The 23,703-nt window shown below is 42.9% G+C and overlaps 2 protein-coding genes and 1 pseudogene across 3 annotated transcripts in view; 1 reads left to right on the top strand and 2 right to left on the bottom strand.

The window, feature by feature from the left end:
- The window catches only part of LOC308397880 (uncharacterized protein), a 350,136-nt gene that overhangs the window by 139,416 nt on the left and 187,017 nt on the right, over window positions 1-23,703 (bottom strand). The gene's annotated exons all lie outside the window — the stretch shown is intronic.
- The window catches only part of LOC308404084 (uncharacterized protein), a gene marked incomplete at its 3' end in the record, with an annotated part of 158,749 nt that overhangs the window by 134,250 nt on the left and 796 nt on the right, over window positions 1-23,703 (bottom strand). The gene's annotated exons all lie outside the window — the stretch shown is intronic.
- Window positions 1,497-20,789, top strand: LOC308399126 (kinesin-like protein KIF1C; annotated as a pseudogene). Its single transcript, XR_013974762.1, has 26 exons — window positions 1,497-1,616; window positions 2,596-2,672; window positions 2,781-2,859; window positions 3,222-3,322; window positions 3,430-3,495; window positions 3,570-3,748; window positions 4,101-4,212; window positions 4,302-4,379; window positions 4,487-4,552; window positions 4,659-4,737; window positions 9,190-9,268; window positions 9,399-9,547; window positions 10,348-10,467; window positions 10,600-10,727; window positions 11,097-11,176; window positions 11,751-11,826; window positions 12,864-12,943; window positions 13,478-13,572; window positions 15,542-15,722; window positions 15,852-15,924; window positions 15,997-16,097; window positions 16,265-16,423; window positions 17,515-17,809; window positions 17,889-17,978; window positions 18,053-18,314; window positions 18,479-20,789. The product of XR_013974762.1 is annotated as a kinesin-like protein KIF1C (transcript).

Genomic DNA, 23,703 nt, shown 5'->3' on the forward strand with positions numbered 1-23,703 from the left:
TGAACGTCTGGTGTCCTGGTGCAGCCACAACAACCTGGTGCTGAATGCCCAGAAGACAGTGGAGATTATTGTGGACTTCAGGAAGCACACAGCCCCACTCCCCCCCATCATCCTGACTGACACCACCATCACCCAGGACCTGAAGTGGGAGCCCACCATCACCTCCGTCATCAAGAAAGCCCAGCAGAGGATGTACTTCCTGAGGCAGCTGAAGAAATTCAACCTGCCAACACGGACGATGATGCAATTCTACACTGCAATCATCGAGTCCATCCTCACCTCCTCCATCACCGTGTGGTACGCTGGAGCCACTATCAGGGACAAACAGAGACTGCAGCGTGTTGTGCGCTCTGCTGAGAAGGTGATTGGCTGCAGACTCCCATCTCTGCAGGACCTGTACACCTCCAGGACATTGCGGCGTGCAGCTCGGATCTCAGCTGACCCTTCTCACCCTGGACACAGTCTGTTTGACCTGCTCCCCTCAGGCAGGAGGCTCCGGTCCATTCGCACCAGAACCTCTCGCCATAAGAACAGTTTCTTCCCCTCTGCTGTTGGACACATGAACAATAACCATATGACTGTCCCCGCCACTAACACATGACCCTACGCTGTGTCACTGCACCATTCCATGTTTGGCACTGATCACCACCTGCACTCATGTATATATCTTTCTACTTAGCACTTTTAATTCTTATTCTTATTTTTATTTTCTATGACAGTATGTTTGCACTGAAGCACCGCAGCAATTTCCTAATGTTGTAAACCTGCTCAACATTTGGCAATAAACCCTTTCTGATTCTGATTCTGATTCTGACATGCTAACACATCAACACCACTGAGCTGATCGCAAGCAGGCCGATGATCATCCCACTCTGATAGATGATTGACTGTCAGATCAATAACCTGCTCACTGTTTAACAGACCTCACACACACACACCACACACACACACACACACTCGCTGACTGCAACAGTATCTGACGAGGTTCCTTCCCATGAGAACCGACTGGAGTGTAGATGGGCCCGAGGCGAGGGCGATCGGCATAGACTGACACACAAAGAGAGAAAGGTTTGGGAACGAGAGGAACAATAAAAGGGAAAAAAGTAGGGAAACTGGGGTGAAAAAGAGCCTCGTTGAGACGAGGAAGAACGGGAATGTCAAGAGGGAGGAAAGAATGAAGGGAGGAACTCAGGAGACGCTAATGAAAGGGGGAGAGAGGAGGAAACATTGTTTGAATGCTTCAGATGAGTTGGAGGTAAGAAAGGAGAATAAAAGCACGAGAGAAGCTGGGAAACAAAAGCATAAGAAATGTAGATGATGAGAAAGGGAAGAGGAGGAAAGCAGAAAGATGAATAGAGGAAGTAAGAAAAAGCATTAACAAGAAGAGGAGGAAGAAAAGGAAAGATGAGATGAATGAGAGAGGATAAGAACGAAAGGCAGAAACGGTAAGATGGAAAAATGAAGAAAGAAAGGAGAAGGCAGTTTAGAGAGTCGGAGGCGGAGCTGAAAAATGGCGGGTGCATCAGTGAAGGTGGCGGTGCGAGTCCGCCCATTCAACTCCAGAGAGATCGGACGCAACGCCAAGTGTGTGATCCAGATGCAGGGAAACACCACCTGTGAGAACAACACACATGTTCTGTCCTTTAGGCTTTATGGGGCCCCTTACTGAGACACTAACCTGAAGATGTCCTCACAGGATCTGAAACATTCAGATGTCCTGACAAAGATAAAGAAAGGAGAACAAATAAATGAGAAACCATGGAAACAGATTACAAAGGTTTTTAGATAATGAGAGGCCGGTCACTGTCCTCATAATAAGACACGGCATAATGAGGACACACCACTGGCTAAGAGAACAGGTTGTTGTTGACAGAGTTTTATGATCACCATCTCATTATGATGTAAGGAGGATTTTTATTGTGACCTTGAATCATAAACTGTGGGTATAACATGGATATAGCCTCTATGCATATTAAAGCCTCAGGTGTAGCATTGTGGCAGCGGCCATGTTGGTGTTTTGGAGGTTAATCCTCTGTCACGAGCATTAATAAAGTTAAAACTGACCTTCAGCTTAAACGCTGTGAACCTGCTCGTCGCAGAGTTAGCCATGAAAGCAGCTGTGGCATCACTTTAATGTGGCTGAAGAATATAACAGTCCCTGGACTGTAACAGCATTTAGCTTTAGGCTAACAGTCACTATTGATTTTAATTAACAAAGAATGCTAACACTCTCCTGTCCCTGTGCGGGTTAGGGGTTTTTATGGCTTCAGCGATCCCAACGTCCTCCTGGGCTGTCATGTGACGTCTGATCCTACTGCTGCATAAACTGACAGGCACACACAGCCTGGTTATTAATAGACTTCACTGCAGCAGGGCTGTTATTGGCAGCTGTGTGTCCATCTGACTAATATTTATATGCAGAGCCCGTCATATATGCTGTGAATGCTGGGAGTGGTCACATGCAGATGTCCCCACTTCAACAGTCACATTTTGTTGCCTCCATATTTGAAAGTGAGGAGAAAAGAAATAAAACTGGAGTGTGTCCACACACTTCTGGTCATGCACTGAAGGTTGTTTCTTTATGATTCTTTCCAGGCATCTCCAATCCCAAACAGCCCAAAGATGGAGCCAAGAACTTCACCTTTGACTACTCCTACTGGTCACACACAACGGTGAAAACACTCTCTCTCTCTCTCTCTCACTCTCACACACCTACAGAAAACATCAATATTATAACCCAGAATCAGTGATAACAGTGCCATGTGTTTGTGTCCCTGCAGCCCGATGACCCCGGCTTCACCTCTCAGACACAGGTGTATAAGGACATCGGAGAGGAGATGCTGCTGCACGCCTTCGAAGGTGCGTCTGAACGTCCTCTCAGATGTCAAAGAATAGCCCGACCTCTGTCTGCTAAAATACAATTTAAAATTTTTTTTAACTCTAATTAAATTTGGCAGTATCGGTCCTCCATAGTCCAACTCCGACTATGTAGCTAATGAGACTAATGGTGACCGGTAACAATGCTGATACTTGTTACTATAGTGATACTGATGTGTAAAATGAGACTGTTGATGGTGATGATGATGCTGATCATGACAGCACAATTATATTCTACATAGGCAGGCTGATAGTCTTAATGTCTAATACAGGAATAAGCTAAAGAGGACTTTATTTATAATTTTAGAATAACTTGTAATATTGTTGTTGTTGTTGTTTTCCAGGATACAATGTGTGTATTTTTGCGTATGGACAGACGGGTGCAGGAAAGAGCTACACTATGATGGGCAAACAGGAGCCTGGACAGGAAGGGATCATACCACAGGTAAACGCAGTCATGTCACGTCATTACTGCTGTTGCATTAATGTTTACTGATTCAAAGGCATAACTGATGAAGAATTATATAAATGTCTGTCTGTCTGTGTGTTCAGCTATGTGAGGACTTGTTTCAGAGAACAGGAGAAAACACAGATCCTGACCTGACCTACTCCGTAGAGGTGAGCCCTCATCTAACCTGATCAGTTTTATTTAAACTGATTTACCCGATTAAACATCATCTTCTCCATCACAGGTGTCCTACATGGAGATCTACTGTGAGCGGGTTCGGGACCTGTTGAACCCAAAATCCCAGGGCACGCTGCGGGTCCGGGAGCATCCCATCCTGGGGCCCTACGTGGAGGATCTGTCCAAACTGGCTGTGACTGGATTCACGGACATCCGGGACCTGATGGACGCCGGCAACAAAGCTCGGTCAGTTTTCTTCCGGATAATTTCAGAGGTTGAAGTTTAAAACAAAGTGTAAAAGGCTGCAGCTGTCTGAGGAAGTTTGGAAGGCAAATGATCTAAATTTTTGAAAAACATAAATCTTATTCTACTGGTAACCAATCCATCATATAATACAACAGAATTATGTAGATCGGCACAGTAGATGGACTTGTCTATCTTTTGAGCCATGATCAGATTGATACCCAATCAGTTCATTAATCGCCCATTAGCCAATGTTACTTATTCTACACTTGTGCTATAAATGTGTAACATCTGTATTATTGTAAAGAATGAATTGCAGTAACATTAAACTAATTAAGTTTATTTCTGATTGCAGGACGGTCGCAGCTACAAACATGAATGAGACGTCGTCCAGGTCCCACGCTGTCTTCACCATCGTCTTCACCCAAAAACGACGAGATCAGATGACCAGCCTGGACACTGAGAAAGTGTGTCTGCTTCTCTGTTTTGTCCCAAAGGACTTTTTTTTTTCCCAAATGTCAGGTTTTTATTTTGATTCTCGCACTTTTCTCTTCAGGTCAGTAAGATCAGTCTGGTCGACCTGGCTGGAAGTGAACAATCAGACTCCTCTGGGGCAAAGGGCACACGGCTCAAGGTCAGAGATAATGTGGCGCAATCAGATTATGTATCTACTCATGTGCTGCTCATTGTCATGCATCCACTGCCACATTCATCATGTATTCATTGTATGTTTGCATGCAGGAAGGAGCAAACATCAACAAATCTCTGACCACATTAGGAAAAGTGATTTCAGCTTTGGCTGAAATGGTAATTCTACACTCTTCATATTTACAAGTCAAATACAGTCATGTGCAATGTGGGAGATGGTTCTGGTACATGGGAAAACTGACTGCTTCTTGTCTCTGATCTGCAGCAGAGCAGTAAAAAGAGGAAAAGTGATTTTATTCCCTACAGAGACTCTGTTCTCACCTGGCTACTGAAGGAGAACCTGGGTAAGTAGAGCATTGGTAGGTTAAAGGAGTATTCACAATGTCAGATTGAGCATAAATAAACAGTACAAGGAGTCATTTAAGGCTAACAGCTATTAGTAATAACGTCAATACTAGGACTAACAGCATGTTTCTTTGATCAAACAATTAACAAGACTTGTTGTGTCTGCACTTACAATACACCTTAACCTGTCAGGAATAATAGTACACCTTAACCTGTCAGGACCAATAGTACACTTTAACCTGTCAGAACTAATAGTACACTTTAACCTGTCAGAACTAATAGTACACCTTAACCTGTCAGGACTAATAGTACACTTTAACCTGTCAGAACTAATAGTACACCTTAACCTGTCAGGACTAATAGTACACTTTAACCTGTCAGAACTAAAACTACACCTTAACCTGTCAGGACTAAAACTACACTTTAACCTGTCAGGACCAATAGTACACTTTAACCTATCAGGACCAATAGTACACCTTAACCTATCAGGACCAATAGTACACTTTAACCTATCAGGACTAATAGTACACTTTAACCTATCAGGACTAAAACTACACCTTAACCTATCAGGACCAATAGTACACTTTAACCTATCAGGACCAATAGTACACTTTAACCTATCAGGACTAAAACTACACCTTAACCTATCAGGACCAATAGTACACTTTAACCTATCAGGACTAATAGTACACTTTAACCTATCAGGACCAATAGTACACTTTAACCTGTCAGGACTAAAACTACACCTTAACCTATCAGGACCAATAGTACACCTTAACCTATCAGGACCAATAGTACACTTTAACCTGTCAGGACTAATAGTACACTTTAACCTATCAGGACCAATAGTACACCTTAACCTATCAGGACCAATAGTACACTTTAACCTGTCAGAACTAAAACTACACCTTAACCTATCAGGACCAATAGTACACCTTAACCTGTCAGGACCAATAGTACACTTTAACCTGTCAGAACTAATAGTACACTTTAACCTGTCAGAACTAATAGTACACCTTAACCTGTCAGGACTAATAGTACACTTTAACCTGTCAGAACTAATAGTACACCTTAACCTGTCAGGACTAATAGTACACTTTAACCTGTCAGAACTAAAACTACACCTTAACCTGTCAGGACTAAAACTACACTTTAACCTGTCAGGACCAATAGTACACTTTAACCTATCAGGACCAATAGTACACCTTAACCTATCAGGACCAATAGTACACTTTAACCTATCAGGACTAATAGTACACTTTAACCTATCAGGACTAAAACTACACCTTAACCTATCAGGACCAATAGTACACTTTAACCTATCAGGACCAATAGTACACTTTAACCTATCAGGACTAAAACTACACCTTAACCTATCAGGACCAATAGTACACTTTAACCTATCAGGACTAATAGTACACTTTAACCTATCAGGACCAATAGTACACTTTAACCTGTCAGGACTAAAACTACACCTTAACCTATCAGGACCAATAGTACACCTTAACCTATCAGGACCAATAGTACACTTTAACCTGTCAGGACTAATAGTACACTTTAACCTATCAGGACCAATAGTACACCTTAACCTATCAGGACCAATAGTACACTTTAACCTGTCAGAACTAAAACTACACCTTAACCTATCAGGACCAATAGTACACCTTAACCTATCAGGACCAATAGTACACTTTAACCTGTCAGGACTAAAACTACACCTTAACCTATCAGGACCAATAGTACACCTTAACCTATCAGGACCAATAGTACACTTTAACCTGTCAGGACTAAAACTACACCTTAACCTATCAGGACCAATAGTACACCTTAACCTATCAGGACCAATAGTACACTTTAACCTATCAGAACTAAAACTACACATTAACCTATCAGGACCAATAGTACACTTTAACCTGTCAGAACTAAAACTACACCTTAACCTATCAGGACCAATAGTACACCTTAACCTATCAGGACCAATAGTACACTTTAACCTGTCAGGACTAAAACTACACCTTAACCTATCAGGACCAATAGTACACCTTAACCTATCAGGACCAATAGTACACTTTAACCTGTCAGGACTAAAACTACACCTTAACCTATCAGGACCAATAGTACACCTTAACCTATCAGGACCAATAGTACACTTTAACCTGTCAGGACTAAAACTACACCTTAACCTATCAGGACCAATAGTACACCTTAACCTATCAGGACCAATAGTACACTTTAACCTGTCAGGACTAAAACTACACCTTAACCTATCAGGACCAATAGTACACTTTAACCTATCAGGACCAATAGTACACCTTAACCTATCAGGACCAATAGTACACTTTAACCTGTCAGGACTAAAACTACACCTTAACCTATCAGGACCAATAGTACACCTTAACCTATCAGGACCAATAGTACACTTTAACCTGTCAGGACTAAAACTACACCTTAACCTATCAGGACCAATAGTACACTTTAACCTATCAGGACCAATAGTACACCTTAACCTATCAGGACCAATAGTACACTTTAACCTGTCAGGACTAAAACTACACCTTAACCTATCAGGACCAATAGTACACCTTAACCTATCAGGACCAATAGTACACTTTAACCTATCAGAACTAATAGTACACCTTAACCTATCAGGACCAATAGTACACTTTAACCTGTCAGGACTAAAACTACACCTTAACCTATCAGGACCAATAGTACACCTTAACCTATCAGGACCAATAGTACACTTTAACCTATCAGAACTAAAACTACACATTAACCTATCAGGACCAATAGTACACTTTAACCTGTCAGAACTAAAACTACACCTTAACCTATCAGGACCAATAGTACACCTTAACCTATCAGGACCAATAGTACACTTTAACCTATCAGGACCAATAGTACACCTTAACCTATCAGGACCAATAGTACACTTTAACCTGTCAGGACTAAAACTACACCTTAACCTATCAGGACCAATAGTACACCTTAACCTATCAGGACCAATAGTACACTTTAACCTATCAGAACTAATAGTACACCTTAACCTATCAGGACCAATAGTACACTTTAACCTGTCAGGACTAAAACTACACCTTAACCTATCAGGACCAATAGTACACCTTAACCTATCAGGACCAATAGTACACTTTAACCTATCAGAACTAAAACTACACATTAACCTATCAGGACCAATAGTACACTTTAACCTGTCAGAACTAAAACTACACCTTAACCTATCAGGACCAATAGTACACCTTAACCTATCCGGACCAATAGTACACTTTAACCTGTCAGGACTAAAACTACACCTTAACCTATCAGGACCAATAGTACACCTTAACCTATCAGGACCAATAGTACACTTTAACCTGTCAGAACTAAAACTACACCTTAACCTATCAGGACCAATAGTACACCTTAACCTATCAGGACCAATAGTACACTTTAACCTGTCAGGACTAAAACTACACCTTAACCTATCAGGACCAATAGTACACCTTAACCTATCAGGACCAATAGTACACTTTAACCTGTCAGGACTAAAACTACACCTTAACCTATCAGGACCAATAGTACACTTTAACCTGTCAGGACTAAAACTACACCTTAACCTATCAGGACCAATAGTACACTTTAACCTATCAGGACCAATAGTACACTTTAACCTGTCAGGACTAAAACTACACCTTAACCTATCAGGACCAATAGTACACCTTAACCTATCAGGACCAATAGTACACTTTAACCTGTCAGAACTAAAACTACACCTTAACCTATCAGGACCAATAGTACACCTTAACCTATCCGGACCAATAGTACACTTTAACCTGTCAGGACTAAAACTACACCTTAACCTATCAGGACCAATAGTACACCTTAACCTATCAGGACCAATAGTACACTTTAACCTGTCAGAACTAAAACTACACCTTAACCTATCAGGACCAATAGTACACCTTAACCTGTCAGAACTAAAACTACACCTTAACCTATCAGGACCAATAGTACACTTTAACCTGTCAGGACTAAAACTACACCTTAACCTATCAGGACCAATAGTACACTTTAACCTATCAGAACTAAAACTACAAATTAACCTATCAGGACCAATAGTACACTTTAACCTATCAGGACCAATAGTACACCTTAACCTATCAGGACCAATAGTACGCTTTAACCTATCAGAACTAAAACTACACATTAACCTATCAGGACCAATAGTACACCTTAACCTATCAGGACCAATAGTACACTTTAACCTATCAGAACTAAAACTACACATTAACCTGTCAGGACTAAAACTACACCTTAACCTATCAGGACCAATAGTACACTTTAACCTATCAGGACCAATAGTACACTTTAACCCCACAGACATGTATAGAGTTGCAGAGTTAATATCAGGCAAAGTTTAAGTACCTTAAAGGTTTGATGTGTGCTTCTTTCAGGAGGAAACTCTCGCACAGCAATGATTGCTGCGCTAAGTCCTGCTGACATCAACTACGAAGAAACACTGAGCACTCTGAGGTCAGTTACTTGGTGTAATCTGTCTATGAGGCTTTTTATGGATCAGTTAATGTGTTTTCAGGCAGCGGGTATGTTGCAAAGCTGGCATAGTCAGATTAATATAATCTAATTCGGTCCGGTTCGGTTCCAGATATGCTGACCGTGCCAAACAGATTCGCTGTAACGCTGTGATCAATGAAGATCCAAATGCCAAACTGATCAGAGAGCTGAAGGCCGAAGTGGAGCGACTGAGAAACCTGCTGTTCTCTCAGGGCCTGCAGGAGCTGCTGGACAATGCTGGTATGCACACATACAGAATAATGAACCTTATCTGCTTGTTCAGTCTGACGTTCGGGTTCAAATTCTCTTTCAGATTCTTTCAGCTTCAAAAACAGGATCAGTGCGTCTGTTCTTGCAGGTCTTACAATAAAGTTTAACGTCAAAACAAACATGAAAAAAACAATTAATGAGATGATGCTCTGACTGAAGTATTTCTAAATACTCTAAATACATCCACAACATGAGGTTAATCATTAACTTGCTGCTGTGTGGTTTTGATTTCTTGGTATGAAAAAGTCCCGTTCCTAAGTGTCACATGCACATTGATTCTTTTCTGAAGCATTTAAATATCTGGTGTCTGCGATGCTGTGAATCCATCATGATTATTTATAAGAAAAAGCTTAGAAATGTGCTGCGCATCAACACTGCTCATAAAAAGCTGGAGAAGCAGAGAAGCTCCTCTCAGACAGCAGAGTTCATTTCTATTGTGAACCTTATGCATTGCTAAACACGCAAACGCTGTGGATGTGATACTCAGACTGTGCTTCATATAAACATGGAATGCAGTCTGTTTACGGCCTAATAAACTGTACACATCACATGCTGTTGTTCTTTCATTTGGACCTGGTATGAACAGCACGTCTATGTGCAGTATGCTGTAGAGACGGTTATTTACAGACAACAGCAACTGTGTGTGTGTGTGAGAAGATATTTACAAGCTGTCGTTACATAACCAGGATTGCTGAGATTCCAGCATGTTAGAAATTAAATCTCCTCCTCTTCACTTCTTCTTCTCTGCTCTCTTTCTGTGTCTCTTAAAGTCAACAACAACAACAACAACATCAACGGCCCCGGTGGTGTCGCAGGTGCGTCCCCCTCCCCTCTCCAGCTGGCTCTCACATCCAATGGGATCACGCCTGAGAATGGCTCCGCCCCTCCAGGTCACTCTATATGTTTATGTGGATTATTGGGAATCCAAAAAGACTGTGCCTTTGTCTTTACTAGTTTAAATTTAAAAAATACAGAAGTGGTTCATCATGTTTTCATAATTAAATGTTTTATTTCCTGTGCAGGCGCTGAGCCGGTATCTGAAGGTGACACGCCTGCTGACCGTGATCAGCTGATTGAGGATGGAGAGGAAAGGGTGGAGGGAGAGTCCACAGAGAACATCAGCAAAGAGGAAGCAGCTGAGAGACTGATGGTAGGGCGAGACGTTTTATCACCTCGCACTTTTCCGGGTCATAATTCCATCATATCTAAATTTGAGAAACATATACTCTTAGATCCAGTGTGACTTCCACTGTCAGAGAAATCTATTACTTCTTTGATAGTTTTCTGGAAATCGATTGAAAAGAATGAGAAAAAACAGACTTAAAACTTCAGAACGTGTCTGGGAATCCTCATATTTTTAGTTTTTCTCAGTTTAAGAGAAATTCAGCAAAAGTTTTCTGTACATCTGTGATTACACTGCAAACAGGAGTTGCTGAGCACTATTTCACCTTCTTTGAATGAGAATGAAGAAGTTTTATTGGTATATGTTTACAATACATGTGTGTGTTTTTGCATGTAGGAAACAGAGAAAATCATTGCTGAGCTGAACGAGACGTGGGAGGAGAAACTGAGAAAAACAGAATCTATTCGTTTGGAGAGGTTAGTTTTATTTGAATCTGAGCTTTTTACATGTTTGCCTCTGTCCGTAGTTAATATAGTGAACATGTTTTGGTGTCACCTGTTACTTTCTTAAACGTAACGACGATATCATGAACATCAGCATTTATACCGCTGCTGAGGGCAGCTCTTTTTCTCCTGAGCCACTCAGACAAAACCTCAGGGCAGGTGTAGAAGTGGAAAAAGTCTCATCTTTTCAAGCTGCTGGATCGTCCTCTGTATTAGCTTGAAATCTTGGCGCTTCTGCACTGACACTGATAAAAAACAACAACTCATGTCTGTGACCCGGCAACAGCTACCATGCGAGGTTTTGTGTCAGCAGAGTGACACATCTTTTGGCATTTCCCACTGTTCATGAAGGCAAAAAAAGGTTTAACGACCCTTTATCCACTGTGGCAGACGAGGCTCATGGGAACTGTAGTGTTTACAGCACAGGTGGAAAAGCTGAGTGTGTTTGTTCACTAACTCACAGATGAAAACATTTGGAAACACGAACACAGAGGGAGAAAAAAAATGGATGATGATTGATGTCTCTGTCTCTTGCTCGCTCCCTCAGAGAGCCCCTGCTGGCAGAGATGGGCGTGTCCATAAAGGAAGATGGAGGAACGCTGGGCGTCTTCTCTCCTAAAGGAGTGAGTGTATATTTAACCCTTTCTCTCTATATATACTGTTGTCAGTCTGTTCTGTGTCTGCAGACATCTTTGCAGAAAATGTTATTATGTAAGCTCTGACAGTCTGTGGGACTGGTTTAGTAATACTTTAACTTTAGGATTGTGTGATCCCTGGCTGCTGACACACGATATGCAGGTATTTGTTAGGAGCTGTAACTCCTGCTGGTATTTTAAAACAGTGTATTTAATTTTTGGATTCACCTTTATGTCAGGTTAAAGCTACTCTTTGAGTTGGTGTGTTTTGTTAGAACAGCCGATAAATTGATTTTACAATCAATCATATAGCACATTTTTAAGACCGAAGTACACCAAAGTGCTTTCCAGTAAAATCACAATAAAATATAAATTACAAATATATAAAATATAAGATGATTACATAATCTAAATACAGAGCCAGATGTAATTTACTTCATGCCTGGGAGTGTTCGTCCAGTCAGAGCCGAGTGTCTGCTGCTCATAAGCACCTGTGTCGACGCGCACTCAGCTTTAGAAGTGATGATGTCACTGTTTGATTTTAAGTCTCTCTGGTCTTTGCAGTAAAATCGCTGCAGTCTGCTGAGCAGATGTTTGAAATCCAGATTAAAACTCAGAGACGATAAATCGTGCAGCAGCTTTTCTCTCCGTACCACCACCTCACCAACACCGAACATCTTTAACTCTTTCCCTCATAAAGACGACATCTGACAACCTTTAATGACTTCAGGTGAACTTCGACTCAGTGTCAACATTCACTTTAGTAGTGTTGTCTTCATTCATGGTGTGTTGTTCACTTTGGTAAATGATGCTGTTTATAAAAGTGCTTATAAAAGGATCTGACTGAATGCAGTCCTGGCTCCAGTCACATGTTTAGTACTAGTTAAAAGTTAACAGCATCCAATCGTGTTTAGTGTTTTCTATCTTCCACTCTCACTGTGTGGATCCACCTCACTTTTAAAGGGGGAAAAAGATGACCCCATCATGTAAAACTAAAGTTAATGCAATGTCTGTGTGTGTTACAGACGCCTCACCTGGTCAACCTGAATGAAGACCCTCTGATGTCCGAGTGCCTCCTCTATTACATCAAGGAGGGAGTGACCAGGTCAGCAGTGATTTCATCATCGGTCATTTAGTTCATCAGTTATTTGATCATTTTGTTGGTCTTTGCTCAGAAAATCTGATAAATTGAGTCTAAAGTGTGAAACGTTTTAGCCATCCTGTGCAGAGACCAAACGTCAGAGACGCCTCGGCTCATCTCCATGTGAAAGCAACAAATTACACACAGACACAAGTCCATCACTAGTTTAGCTGCTTTACTTCATTAGTAGAAAAAGTAATGACACTGTTTACATGTAGTGCATGCAGAAATCTGCTCGTGCAGAGGTTACCACACCGATAATGATCCACAGAGTCATCGTGGAGAACAATGAGTTTCATTACGTATCTTATCAGACACGATACTCGCTGTTATCTAACAACTACTTTATGATGTTGGACATCAGAAGCTCCTCCGTTAGTTTTATTGCAGGAGAAGTTGCACCTTCATCTTTATTCCTGGTGGAGTTGTATAACTAGCTTGGCAGGTGTTTACATTAGTTTTTTCATCTGTCTGTGTGTGTGTGTGTGCGCGCGCCAGGGTCGGGCAGCAGGACGTGGACATTAAACTGTCGGGTCAGTTCATAAAGGAGATTCACTGCGTTTTTGTCAGTGAGACCAACGAGCAGGGAGAAGGTGAGATTTTTACTCCTTGCATAAACCTTTGCTCACATGTCTGACACTCTGATGCCTGATTGGCTGTCTCTGCTCTGCTGCACTGCTGTTTTGTGGTCACACAGCTTCATTGTGCGGAGTTTAAGCAGCCTCAGTCCTGTGGTTTGATCAGCTCCTGTAGTTCACTGTGCAATAACCTCATTATGAACCATGGGTCCTTCAGTACTTTATACACACCAGAGAAACATGTTCTACACGTTACCTGAAGCTGTTTAACATCTGAAGTTATAAAAGAATAAAAATACAAACTACATTTGTACAAATTACTTACTTATCATCGTTACTACCTGCTGCATCATAGTTGGCCTCTTCTACAATCTGCTGCCATAGATCTCCTGTTCCAGTGCTGGAAGTTTTTCTTTTTATTAAACGTGGTGTGAGTTTCTAATGATGTAGTGAGCATAGCTGTCAGTAATCCTTGTGAGCAGTCTGCCCTACACACAAAGCACAGCGCACACTTTTTGTTTCTATTATAGGATCTATATGATGTCATAAAGAGGTCATATCAATAGTATACCTGTGGGAGTCTGCCGTCAAAGAAAGGAGCTACAGCAGCTTGTTTCAGACAGAGGGGCCAGTGTGACATAAATAAAAATGATTTTAAACTGTGAGTCATGCTGAGCTGCTGTGGCAGTGTGAGACTAACAGAAATAAAAACATGGATCTGGAAATGCATTTTTAATCAGATTTGATTTGCATCACTCCTCAAAGTAACGTTTCTGACATGTTTCAGCAGCAGCCGGGGTTAAAGTCAGACCTGCAGGCAGCTGAGTTGATCATTAACATGTGTAAGTCTGGAATGAGTCACAGTGGCAGACAAATGTGCTCTTGACTTCTGTCACATTACACCTCCTGATTCCACTGGCTTATAATCATCTTTAAATATTGAAAGCACACTCGAGCCTCTCTGAGAAGGTTTCTGAAGAGTTTGAGACCAGAAGGACAAAGAAGGTCCTGCAGTGCTTTTATGTACCACATGATGGCTCCGCATGATGTGTGGATTCGAAACTTTGCAGCCAGAACATGCTGATAAGAAAAGTTTGAGCACTTATATATGTATATATAGATTCAATTAGTTACTAACACTAAAAATATTGTTTTGATTGCTATTGCAATTTCATTTTAAATATACAAATGTGGTATTATATATACATATGTCATGAAACCTGTGCTAATTTGCATAAATGTACACTAGATTATGGGGCAAAAAATTCCTGTTTTGTTTTTTTTGTTTTTTTCCATGAGCGTCTCACCTTAGAGGTCTGGTCTGTGTCCAGGCTGTAGTTCTTTGTTCTCGGACTGTGTGTAGAGTCTGAAGCTGCAGCTCTCTTCCTGTTTTCATTAAAAGTTATAAACAGGTGTGTGTGTGTGTGTGTGTGTGTGTGTGTGTGTGTGTGTGTGTGTGTGTGTGTGTGTGTGTGTGTGCGTGCGTGTGTGTGTGTCTGCTGCTGTTACCCTGTGCGCTGTAGCACGATCCCTGGTTTCAGTGCATGTCTGTATGTGAGACCGAGAGGCCTCTGTAGTTGTGGACATACCCCTTTCAGATCCAGGTCTCTGTCTCTGGATTGTGGATCAACCTTTCTAGTAATGTTACAGGATACAAGCCCAGATATTAAGGTCCATGATAAAGCCTCCGTCACTGCTGCGAGTCCTCCCATCAGACTGTTTCATGCTCATGTGTCATATCAGACAGAGCCGGTCTCCTTGTGTTTCACAGAGCTGTGTTTCAGTTCTCCTGATGAGTTTTTCTTGCTTTGCTTGGACTGTCTGTGTCTCCCTCTGCAGTGGTGGTCACTCTGGAGCACTCTTAGTTTACAGCTTATTACACACGAACATGAAAAACAAAGCAGGTTTGATCGATGGAGTAAACACACCACCCAAAACCTGCAGGAGACCTCAGACTCCGTTTCCTGTCTGTTTCCGTCTCTAGGTAACCGCATTGTGATGGGGAAGAACCACGTGTTTCGGTTCAACCACCCGGAGCAGGCGAGGCTGGAGAGGGAGCGCAGCGCCACGATGGAGCAGCAGGGGGAGCCGGAGGACTGGAACTACGCGCAGAAAGAGCTGCTGGAGAAACAAGGCATCGACATCAAGCTGGAGATGGAGAAGAGGTAGATGCACCTTTACTAGACCCTGAAGTGTGGTTTTCAGATAGCATCTGTAGACACACTGTAAACCACGTCAGATATCAGAGCTGTTTCCTGATTATTGATCGTCTGATTGGTTGGTTGGTGCTGCAGACTGCAGGACGTGGAGACTCAGTACCGTAAAGAGAAGGAGGAGGCTGACCTGCTGCTGGAGCAGCACAGACTGGTGAGTTTCTCCTTCAGGTGAGCTCGTGTGGTGACTGCTTCAGGTGTTTTACCTTCTCTGTGTGTGCAGTAGCCTACGCAGACAGCGACAGCGGGGACGACTCGGACAAACGATCCTGTGAGGAGAGCTGGAGGCTCATCTCCTCCCTGAGAGAGAAGCTGCCAGCCAACAAGGTATCAGCTCCTCATAATCTCCTCGTTCATAGCTCCTCATGTAGCTGTGACATCCCATAGAGACCTGATAGGATCGTGAAGCAAGCTTTTCTGCTGACAGGGACAGTCATTGGAGCAGATTAATGTACCTGTGAGCTGACCTGTCTCACCTGTATGTCTGTGTCCAGGTGCAGTCCATAGTGAAACGCTGTGGTCTGCCCAGCAGCGGGAAGAGGAGGGAGCCTCTGCGAGTGTATCAGATCCCTCAGAGGAGGATCAGCAAAGACCCCAAACGGGTGACCATGGAGGACCTCCGCATGCAGGCCGTCAAAGAGATCTGCTACGAGGTCTCACAAACACACACATGATATCAGAGTGTTCTCTGACTGGTTTCAGAGGGACAGATAAACATTTTAGAAGTTATTCTCATAAATACTCTTATATCGCTACATTCAGGGGCAAAGGGTTAAAACTTTACCTTGAAAAATACACTGGACCTTTCAAAACCCAAACCCTCCTGGAGATGGCTCCAGGTGGACACTTGACACTGGTCTGTAGTGTTGGACCAATTTGGTCCATGACTAAGTCAGACAGACTCTGTTAGTTAGACTCCATAGCTCCAGTCAAATGCAACAAATAAGTGGTAAATTGTGAAAATCATACATGATGCATTTTCCAATAAAACCAGGATCACTAGATTGTTACAGACCTTGCTGTGTAACCATAAACTCTTTAAAAAAGGTAGTCATAGTAAAGCCACATTACCTTTTCCTTTCCAAATTTTGAAGCCTGGACTGTAGCATTTAAGAGTTAAAAACATGCATCCGTGGACTGTACGGGAGTGTCACACTGACACTGGTGCCTGCGATTAAGTGTAAAGAAATAAGTCCACTCACTAAAACTGGAGCACAGAGTTCTCGGAGGGTTGGTAGTAGAGCTAGTACCCATGGCACAGTGTTGATTGGTCTGTTCAGCCTGTGTGAGGTAAAATATGTGATCGTCTTAAGATATCGCACCAGAACATACAGAGGCAAATTATAAACCTGAGTGGGTTCAGATTTGCCCATTTTTGTGGGTTCTGTGCACTCAGGCCCTGCTCTACGGTGTAGATGCCACTGAAGTCCATTGCTAGGTTGTGGTCACGCAACCTTACAGTGGACAGGTGCATAGATGCTAAAAATGGGTTATTGTAACCAGTCGATATGAGGTTCCTAGGCCACATGATTATGTCATAGTGTCTGATGTAGATAAGAACCTCGGGACCCTAATATGTACCTGCGTGCCAAGTTTGGTTGCTCCACTCCTGATTGTTTAGCAGTCTGTGGAGAGATTTGGAGAACAGTAAAATTAACCAGCACAAACAGTCCAGAGGACATTAGAGGAGGAGCTTTTTTTTCTTTTTTTAAACCTGTTCCTCTGTATGTGGCGCCCCCCTCAGGTGGCTCTGGGAGACTTCCGTCACTCCCGTCAGGAGATCGAGGCGCTCTCCATTGTCAAGATGAAGGAGCTGTGCCGCATGTACGCCAAGAAGGACACCAACGAGAGGGAGGGCTGTGGCCCAGGACGTCTGCGACACTGTGGGCATCGGAGAGGAGAGGAGCCCTCCCGCTGAAGAGGGGGGAGGAGGAGGAGGAAGTGGTGGTAGTGGAGGAGGAGAGACAGGGGAAGGTGGAGAAAAGGCAGGCGTGTACGACTTGAAGGCTCACATCGATAAGCTGACAGATATTTTAGAGGTGAGTTATGCTAATCTTGTTTTCTTCACGACCTGAGAGGCGCTAGAGGAGCAGAGCTAAATGTGTGCGACTCCTGCAGGAGGTGAAGCTGCAGAACAACATGAAGGACGAGGAGATCAAAGCTCTGAGAGACAGAATGATCAAGATGGAGAGCGTCATACCTCTTCAGGTATGTTCGCACCTCCTGTCCCGCCCCTTCAACCCATCACCACCAGAGTTAACCGTTGTTTGTCTTGTTTCCAGGACGACGACTTGAACGGCGAGGGAGGCGAGTCCCCTCAGAGAGAGAGAGAGATGGAGATAGGGACGGGGATGATGAATGCCCTAGCCACCCAGAGGTCAGAGTTCAGCGGCTGATGGAGGAGGACCCGGCGTTCAGGAGAGGACGCCTCCGCTGGATGAAAAAGGAGCAGCAGCGCCTCCTGAACCTGCAGCAGCAGAACATCACCAAGAAGCTGCGAGGACAGAACCAAAGCCAAGGTGAGCTCGGGGGTGTGGCCATACCGTGATGGCGAGGGTTCCAATAGAAGTCACTGCAAACGATCGTCATCAATAAACCCTTCAAATGATTGTTTATCTGTACTTAGTCGAGTCGGTTGCTTATGCTGTGACCATCTTTAATTTACAGTCTGTGCTCTGTCCCTAACTTTACTCCTCCCCCAGCTCCAGGTCAGAACGCTTCATCCCTCCGCAGGAATGCAAGCTCAAGTTTCCCTTTAAGAGTAACCCTGCCCATCGGCTGTCATGGGGACCCGCCAGTGCCGCTCTGCAAGCTCTCGGTCTGGGGGAGGGAGGAGGAGGTGATGGTGTTGAGCAGAAGGAGAATGGAGGAGGAGAAGCTAAAGGTTCTCCCTCACCTCCACCTCCCCCACAAGGTCAACTGCCTGGTCTCTTGCCCCTCCCCTTCCCAGCTCAGCCCCCTCGCATGCGCACCCCAAGTCCTCATCGCGCCTGGCAGCAGCGTAACCAGGGCAACCAGGGTGGCTATCACTACAACAACCAGGGCAACAACCAAAACCAGCAGCGTCGTTACCGCCGCAACTCCCTGGACAGCTCGCCACAGGGGATCGGGAGCTACGACAATGACCAGCACTTCAGCAGTGGTGGCAATGGTGGCCACCAGGGGTGACCAAGACAGAGGAGGGGATTTCGACCTGGGCCAGGTGGGGAGAGAGGAGGAGGAGGCAGAGGAGGAAGCAGAGACAGGGACAGAGACAGAGATGGAGGCTTCCATTATAATCAACGCCAGCACCATCAGTTCCACCACCACCATCCCTACTACAACCCCCACAATGCACCATTCCAGCCTGGACCTCACCCTCACCCCCATTACCACAGCCTGCCGCGCTCAGGGGCTCCACCCCTTCTTGCTGACATGCTACTTGGCATTATGCCACCGCCGGGGGCGTGGAGCTTCAACACTCCGCCCAGGATGAAGCGGCAGTTCAGCGCACCGGACCTCAAAAACAACAACAAGGAGACGCCGATCTGACCTCTGACCTCCTGAATACGGAGACTCCTGATTGGCTGCGGGACACAGGGCGATCCTGATGCTGTAGAGAATCGGCTGAGAGTGTGCGCGCGTGTGTGCAATTGAGCACTTTTACACACCCTGTATCCTCTGTCCTGCTGCGTGTGTTTGTGCTTGTGTGTGTGTGTGTGAAGCTTGAATTAGCAAAGGTGAGCTGTTAGCAACACTGACGTGCAAAAAGTGATTTTGAATTTGTTTTATTTTATTTTATCTGTTATGTTGTTCTGTCAGACTTTGATCACGTAGTAATTTAGCCTTTTTTTATTTTTTAAATTTCACCGATGGCTGGTGTTCGGGTGTCGATCATCGTGTTAACAAGGTGCCTTAAAGCCAACGTGTCTGCTGGTGAAGCTAATTTTCTTTTTAAAGATCAAGTATGTTTGTTAGTAGGGCGGTGTTTCTGGGTTAGAAGAGTTTTTTTTTTTTTTTTTTAGTGTTAGCAAGTGAAGAGTAGGTGAAATTGTGAGCTTAGCCTAGCCTACGCTGCATTCAAGTTCCATGGGAATTACAGAATGTACAGCTTGTTTAACTCACTTCAATCCTCAAACTGATGATTAAGAGTTTAATCTGGAGCAGTTCCCAAATGGTGATTAATATTAAAATGAAGTTTATTTTTACTCGTTTATTTAATCATAAATACAATAGAGCCCACTGTGCTTGTATTTAGCATCTGCTGCAAACCAAAAAAAAAAGTATACAGTTCAACAACTTAAATATTGATTTAAATTTGAGAAAAAAATATGCAGAAACATATATATTACATGTGAGTACATTTTCTCAATATTTAATTCTTTGAAAAACACACTGATAATGTTGCCTTTTTTTCCTGTCATATTTACCACCTGTGATCTGTTTTTGATTGAAGCTTGAAACTTGTATTTACATCTTCTCCCATGTGATTTGAATGCAGCATCGCTGAGTGCTACAAACCAAAGAAAGCGGCTGTGTGGCGCCTCCTAGTCAGGGTAAAAGCATCAGTGCAGGAACAATAAGTGCCAATGTGGCTTTTGTAAAAACGCTAAAACACGCAGAGTTCCAAAAATGGAGAAGCAGGCGAGAAAGGCGAGTGCAGATGCCCCCCTGAGGAAGAGGAGGTGCAGAGAGGAAGAGGAGTAGGTGGTGCGCTTGTCTTATCTGTCAGATGTTTGTTTTTAAGAGCTGTGTGTGTATATTTGAAGTGTTAAATCTGATTTTAAACACATGAAACGTGCTGACGGTAAGTTCACCGTCTCTGGCAATCGTGGGAAATGCAAGTGATGCGTAACACATGATGATGCCCCAAGGTGGGAAATGTGGGAGCTTTGAGACAGAATCCTGAAGGGATGGATTAGTTTATGTAGGGCTGGATAAGGAAGGAATTCTGGGAGATGTATTGAGAAGCAGAAGGTTTTGAGGAAGAGAAGAAGAAGCTGATATACAGTAAGCTTTTTTTTTTTTTTTTTTGAAGAAGTAACAGACACTACAGCATGTCGGGTGTGATACAAGATTCGTGCTGTAAGGACGCGACACTTTTTACTTTATGTCCAATTCAAAAAGGATGGGAAAATTCACTGCTGCCTTCCTGGCACGTCAGGATCCTGGAAATTGTGGCCTCCACCTGTTTCAGGTTGCTTTTAATTTCTTCTCGTTTTTCAAACATGACATTTGCACACACATACTTTTGCTGGTGTTGTGTTCACTTCACATGTGTAAGACAGGAAACAAATTTCCAGCTTCCTGCGTCCCAGCGAACGCAGCACCCTATGTGCGTTTTATTCGCACTGAATTAATGAAGACAAGTTTACTGCCAGGAGGAGCTGGGAGAGTTGGCGATACTGCGCACACTCCACCCACTCAAAGCAGAGGATTGTGGGAGTTAACAAGTGGAGCAACTATGAGCTCTGTGACTTTTAAGGCTTTTTCATAAAAAGGTTAGATCCAACCAATGGCAGTGCTCCTTCCCGCTGCAGGAGGGAGTCAGCGCCATGACGATGACAATAATTGTGATGAAAACAAAAGAAGTGATTGCAATTGGCCTGAGAAGCATGATGTCAGCAGAATCTCTGGAATTGGTCAATCACAGGACAATCGCTAATCCTGCTGCCACTGCCGGGCCTGATGGGAAAATATGTTTTTTTTATTTTTATTTTTTAGATTTGTTTTTTTCATTTCCAGCTTGGGCCTCTGATTGGCTGTTTGTTTTTCCTTTGTGTATCACATCATGTACTGCGTATTTTAACCAACCTCCATGTTTGACCTTTGGTTTATGATGTCATCAGTCATCTTCACTTATTAATATAATTATCCTAAAGTTATACGTGTCATTAATATTTGGTTATTGTGGATGCTGCTAAAGGGAGTTTCTTTGCCCTCACACAAACCGTTGAGTTAGTGTGTGTGTGTTGAGTGTCTGTTTGTGTGTGTTTGTGGGTTAATTTAGAATCAAACAGTAAAGTTTGTTTTACTTCATAAAGCTGATTTTAGTCATTATTCTTTTTCTTTGGTTAGTTTTGTTGTTTTTTGAGGTGGAATGGGGGAGGGACTTAGAGGGGGTGGGGTGTTGCCATGGCAGCCATGACTCGGCAGAATTCCAGAACATTGTAGAACTCCCCTCACTGACAGGCTGTGCCCATTCCCTGCACCTCTGCTCTAATCATGACCTCAGAATCTGTGACATTACGGCGCAGTGTCGCTTCAGAACTCGAAACACGGATATGGATATGATGACATCATAGTGTAGCCCTCTTCCTGTTGGCCCAGACCCCCTCAGTTGCTTTTTTGTTATTGTTGTTTTTTCTCTCTGTATGTGTTGGGTTGTCTTTTGTTGTTGTTTTGTTTGTATCAGGAACCAATCTCAGGCTCTACCTGCAGACAACATGATGGCAATAAACTGTCTCCAAGATTCAAAATAAGGCTCACTTCTTGTGTTTTTATTGGGTCTTCATCCACAAAGGATGGCTATGGAAGCTGAGAGGTGTCAGGGCACTCAAACATTGTCTTAAAACTGCATAATTTCTAGTGGCCAGCAGGGGGCATCTCCTGGTTGTTAAATGATTTCCATGACTAAAATGAGCCTGCTGTTTACTGGTCCAGATCCACTGCCTGTTTGAGAAAATAACTTTTCGTATTAGTTTGTGGTAGTAACGGAAAATTGTGAAGTAATAACCCAGAAGTCTAATTTAAAAACAATGTGTTTTTCCAGGGTGCAAACAAGTTTCCCCATATAAGAGTTGCTTTAAATGAGTCCTAGAATAGAAGAATAGAATAATGATAACTGAGATAGAATAGAAAGGACAAAACAGAAAGTATTTTTCGTTGCAAAGATCACAAGCAAAAAGAGCTGTTCATTTATGCATTTTGTGTGTGTGTGTGTGTGCGCAAGGGCGTAGATTTGGTTTTGGCATTGGTGGGGACGGATGATTCAACCACTGAACCCTGCCCTGTTTCTTTTTTTCCCCTTTTTGTCTTTGCTTCTTGATAAAAAAAAGGGAGAAATATACTTGCTTACATATGTTATTCTACATGCTTTTAAACCATTTAAAATTACAATTCATAGTTTTATATGTGAATTATATAATGTTAAATTACTATTAAACAAATGACGAAGTATTTTAGGCTTTAGTTTACTTCAGCCATATTCCATATAAATCAGGTATCATACAAAAATAAAAACCGCTTCAAATACAGTCATGAGAATAAAAGAATATGACTTTAAGGACTTAACAACATTACTTCAGTTATAGTACACCAACATCTCTGATACATTAGCACTAAGGGAACACTGAATGACCTGCTGGTTTTTTTCCATAAAACTACTCATCTAAGATCACCACAAAGTAAAAGATCTCTCAGCAAAACTATGCAACATTTTAGGCACTATAGCCCCGATCAAATCAGTGAGCTGGGATTTTTTATTCTAAACATGAACTACTGTTACAGCAACAGACATGGACTACTGGTGCCCCACACAACAACGCAATGTCCACTATGTGAAGGAGCCAAACACATGCCTTCTCCTCTCGTTAGCTGAGATAAACTGCTGGCCAAGGGCGTAGATTTGGCATGGACGGAAGGCACATGTCCCCACCAATAATTTGATCTCTTCGAGTAAAGAAAAACAAAACCGATAGAAAGAAAAAAATCTATCTGTCAACGTCTCATTCGCCCAGCGGTGCAGAAAGAGTTAAATTACATTCTCTACTGGACGTTCTCTATATGGCCAATGTGATTGGCTGTGCCTATCAGGGAGCTCTGTTTAGTTGTAGCAGCGGCAAGCCTGCGCTGTGAGGAGGAGAGGAGGATGGCAGCACAAAGGAAGAACCTGGATATAACAAAGTATTTTTCAAAGAAACCTGTAAGTCACTTAAAGCCAAGTTCACTCATA

The sequence above is a fragment of the Rhamphochromis sp. 'chilingali' genome, assembly GCF_963969265.1.
Source record: "Rhamphochromis sp. 'chilingali' genome assembly, chromosome: 1".
In the NCBI taxonomy this organism is placed as follows: Eukaryota; Metazoa; Chordata; class Actinopteri; order Cichliformes; family Cichlidae; genus Rhamphochromis; species Rhamphochromis sp. 'chilingali'.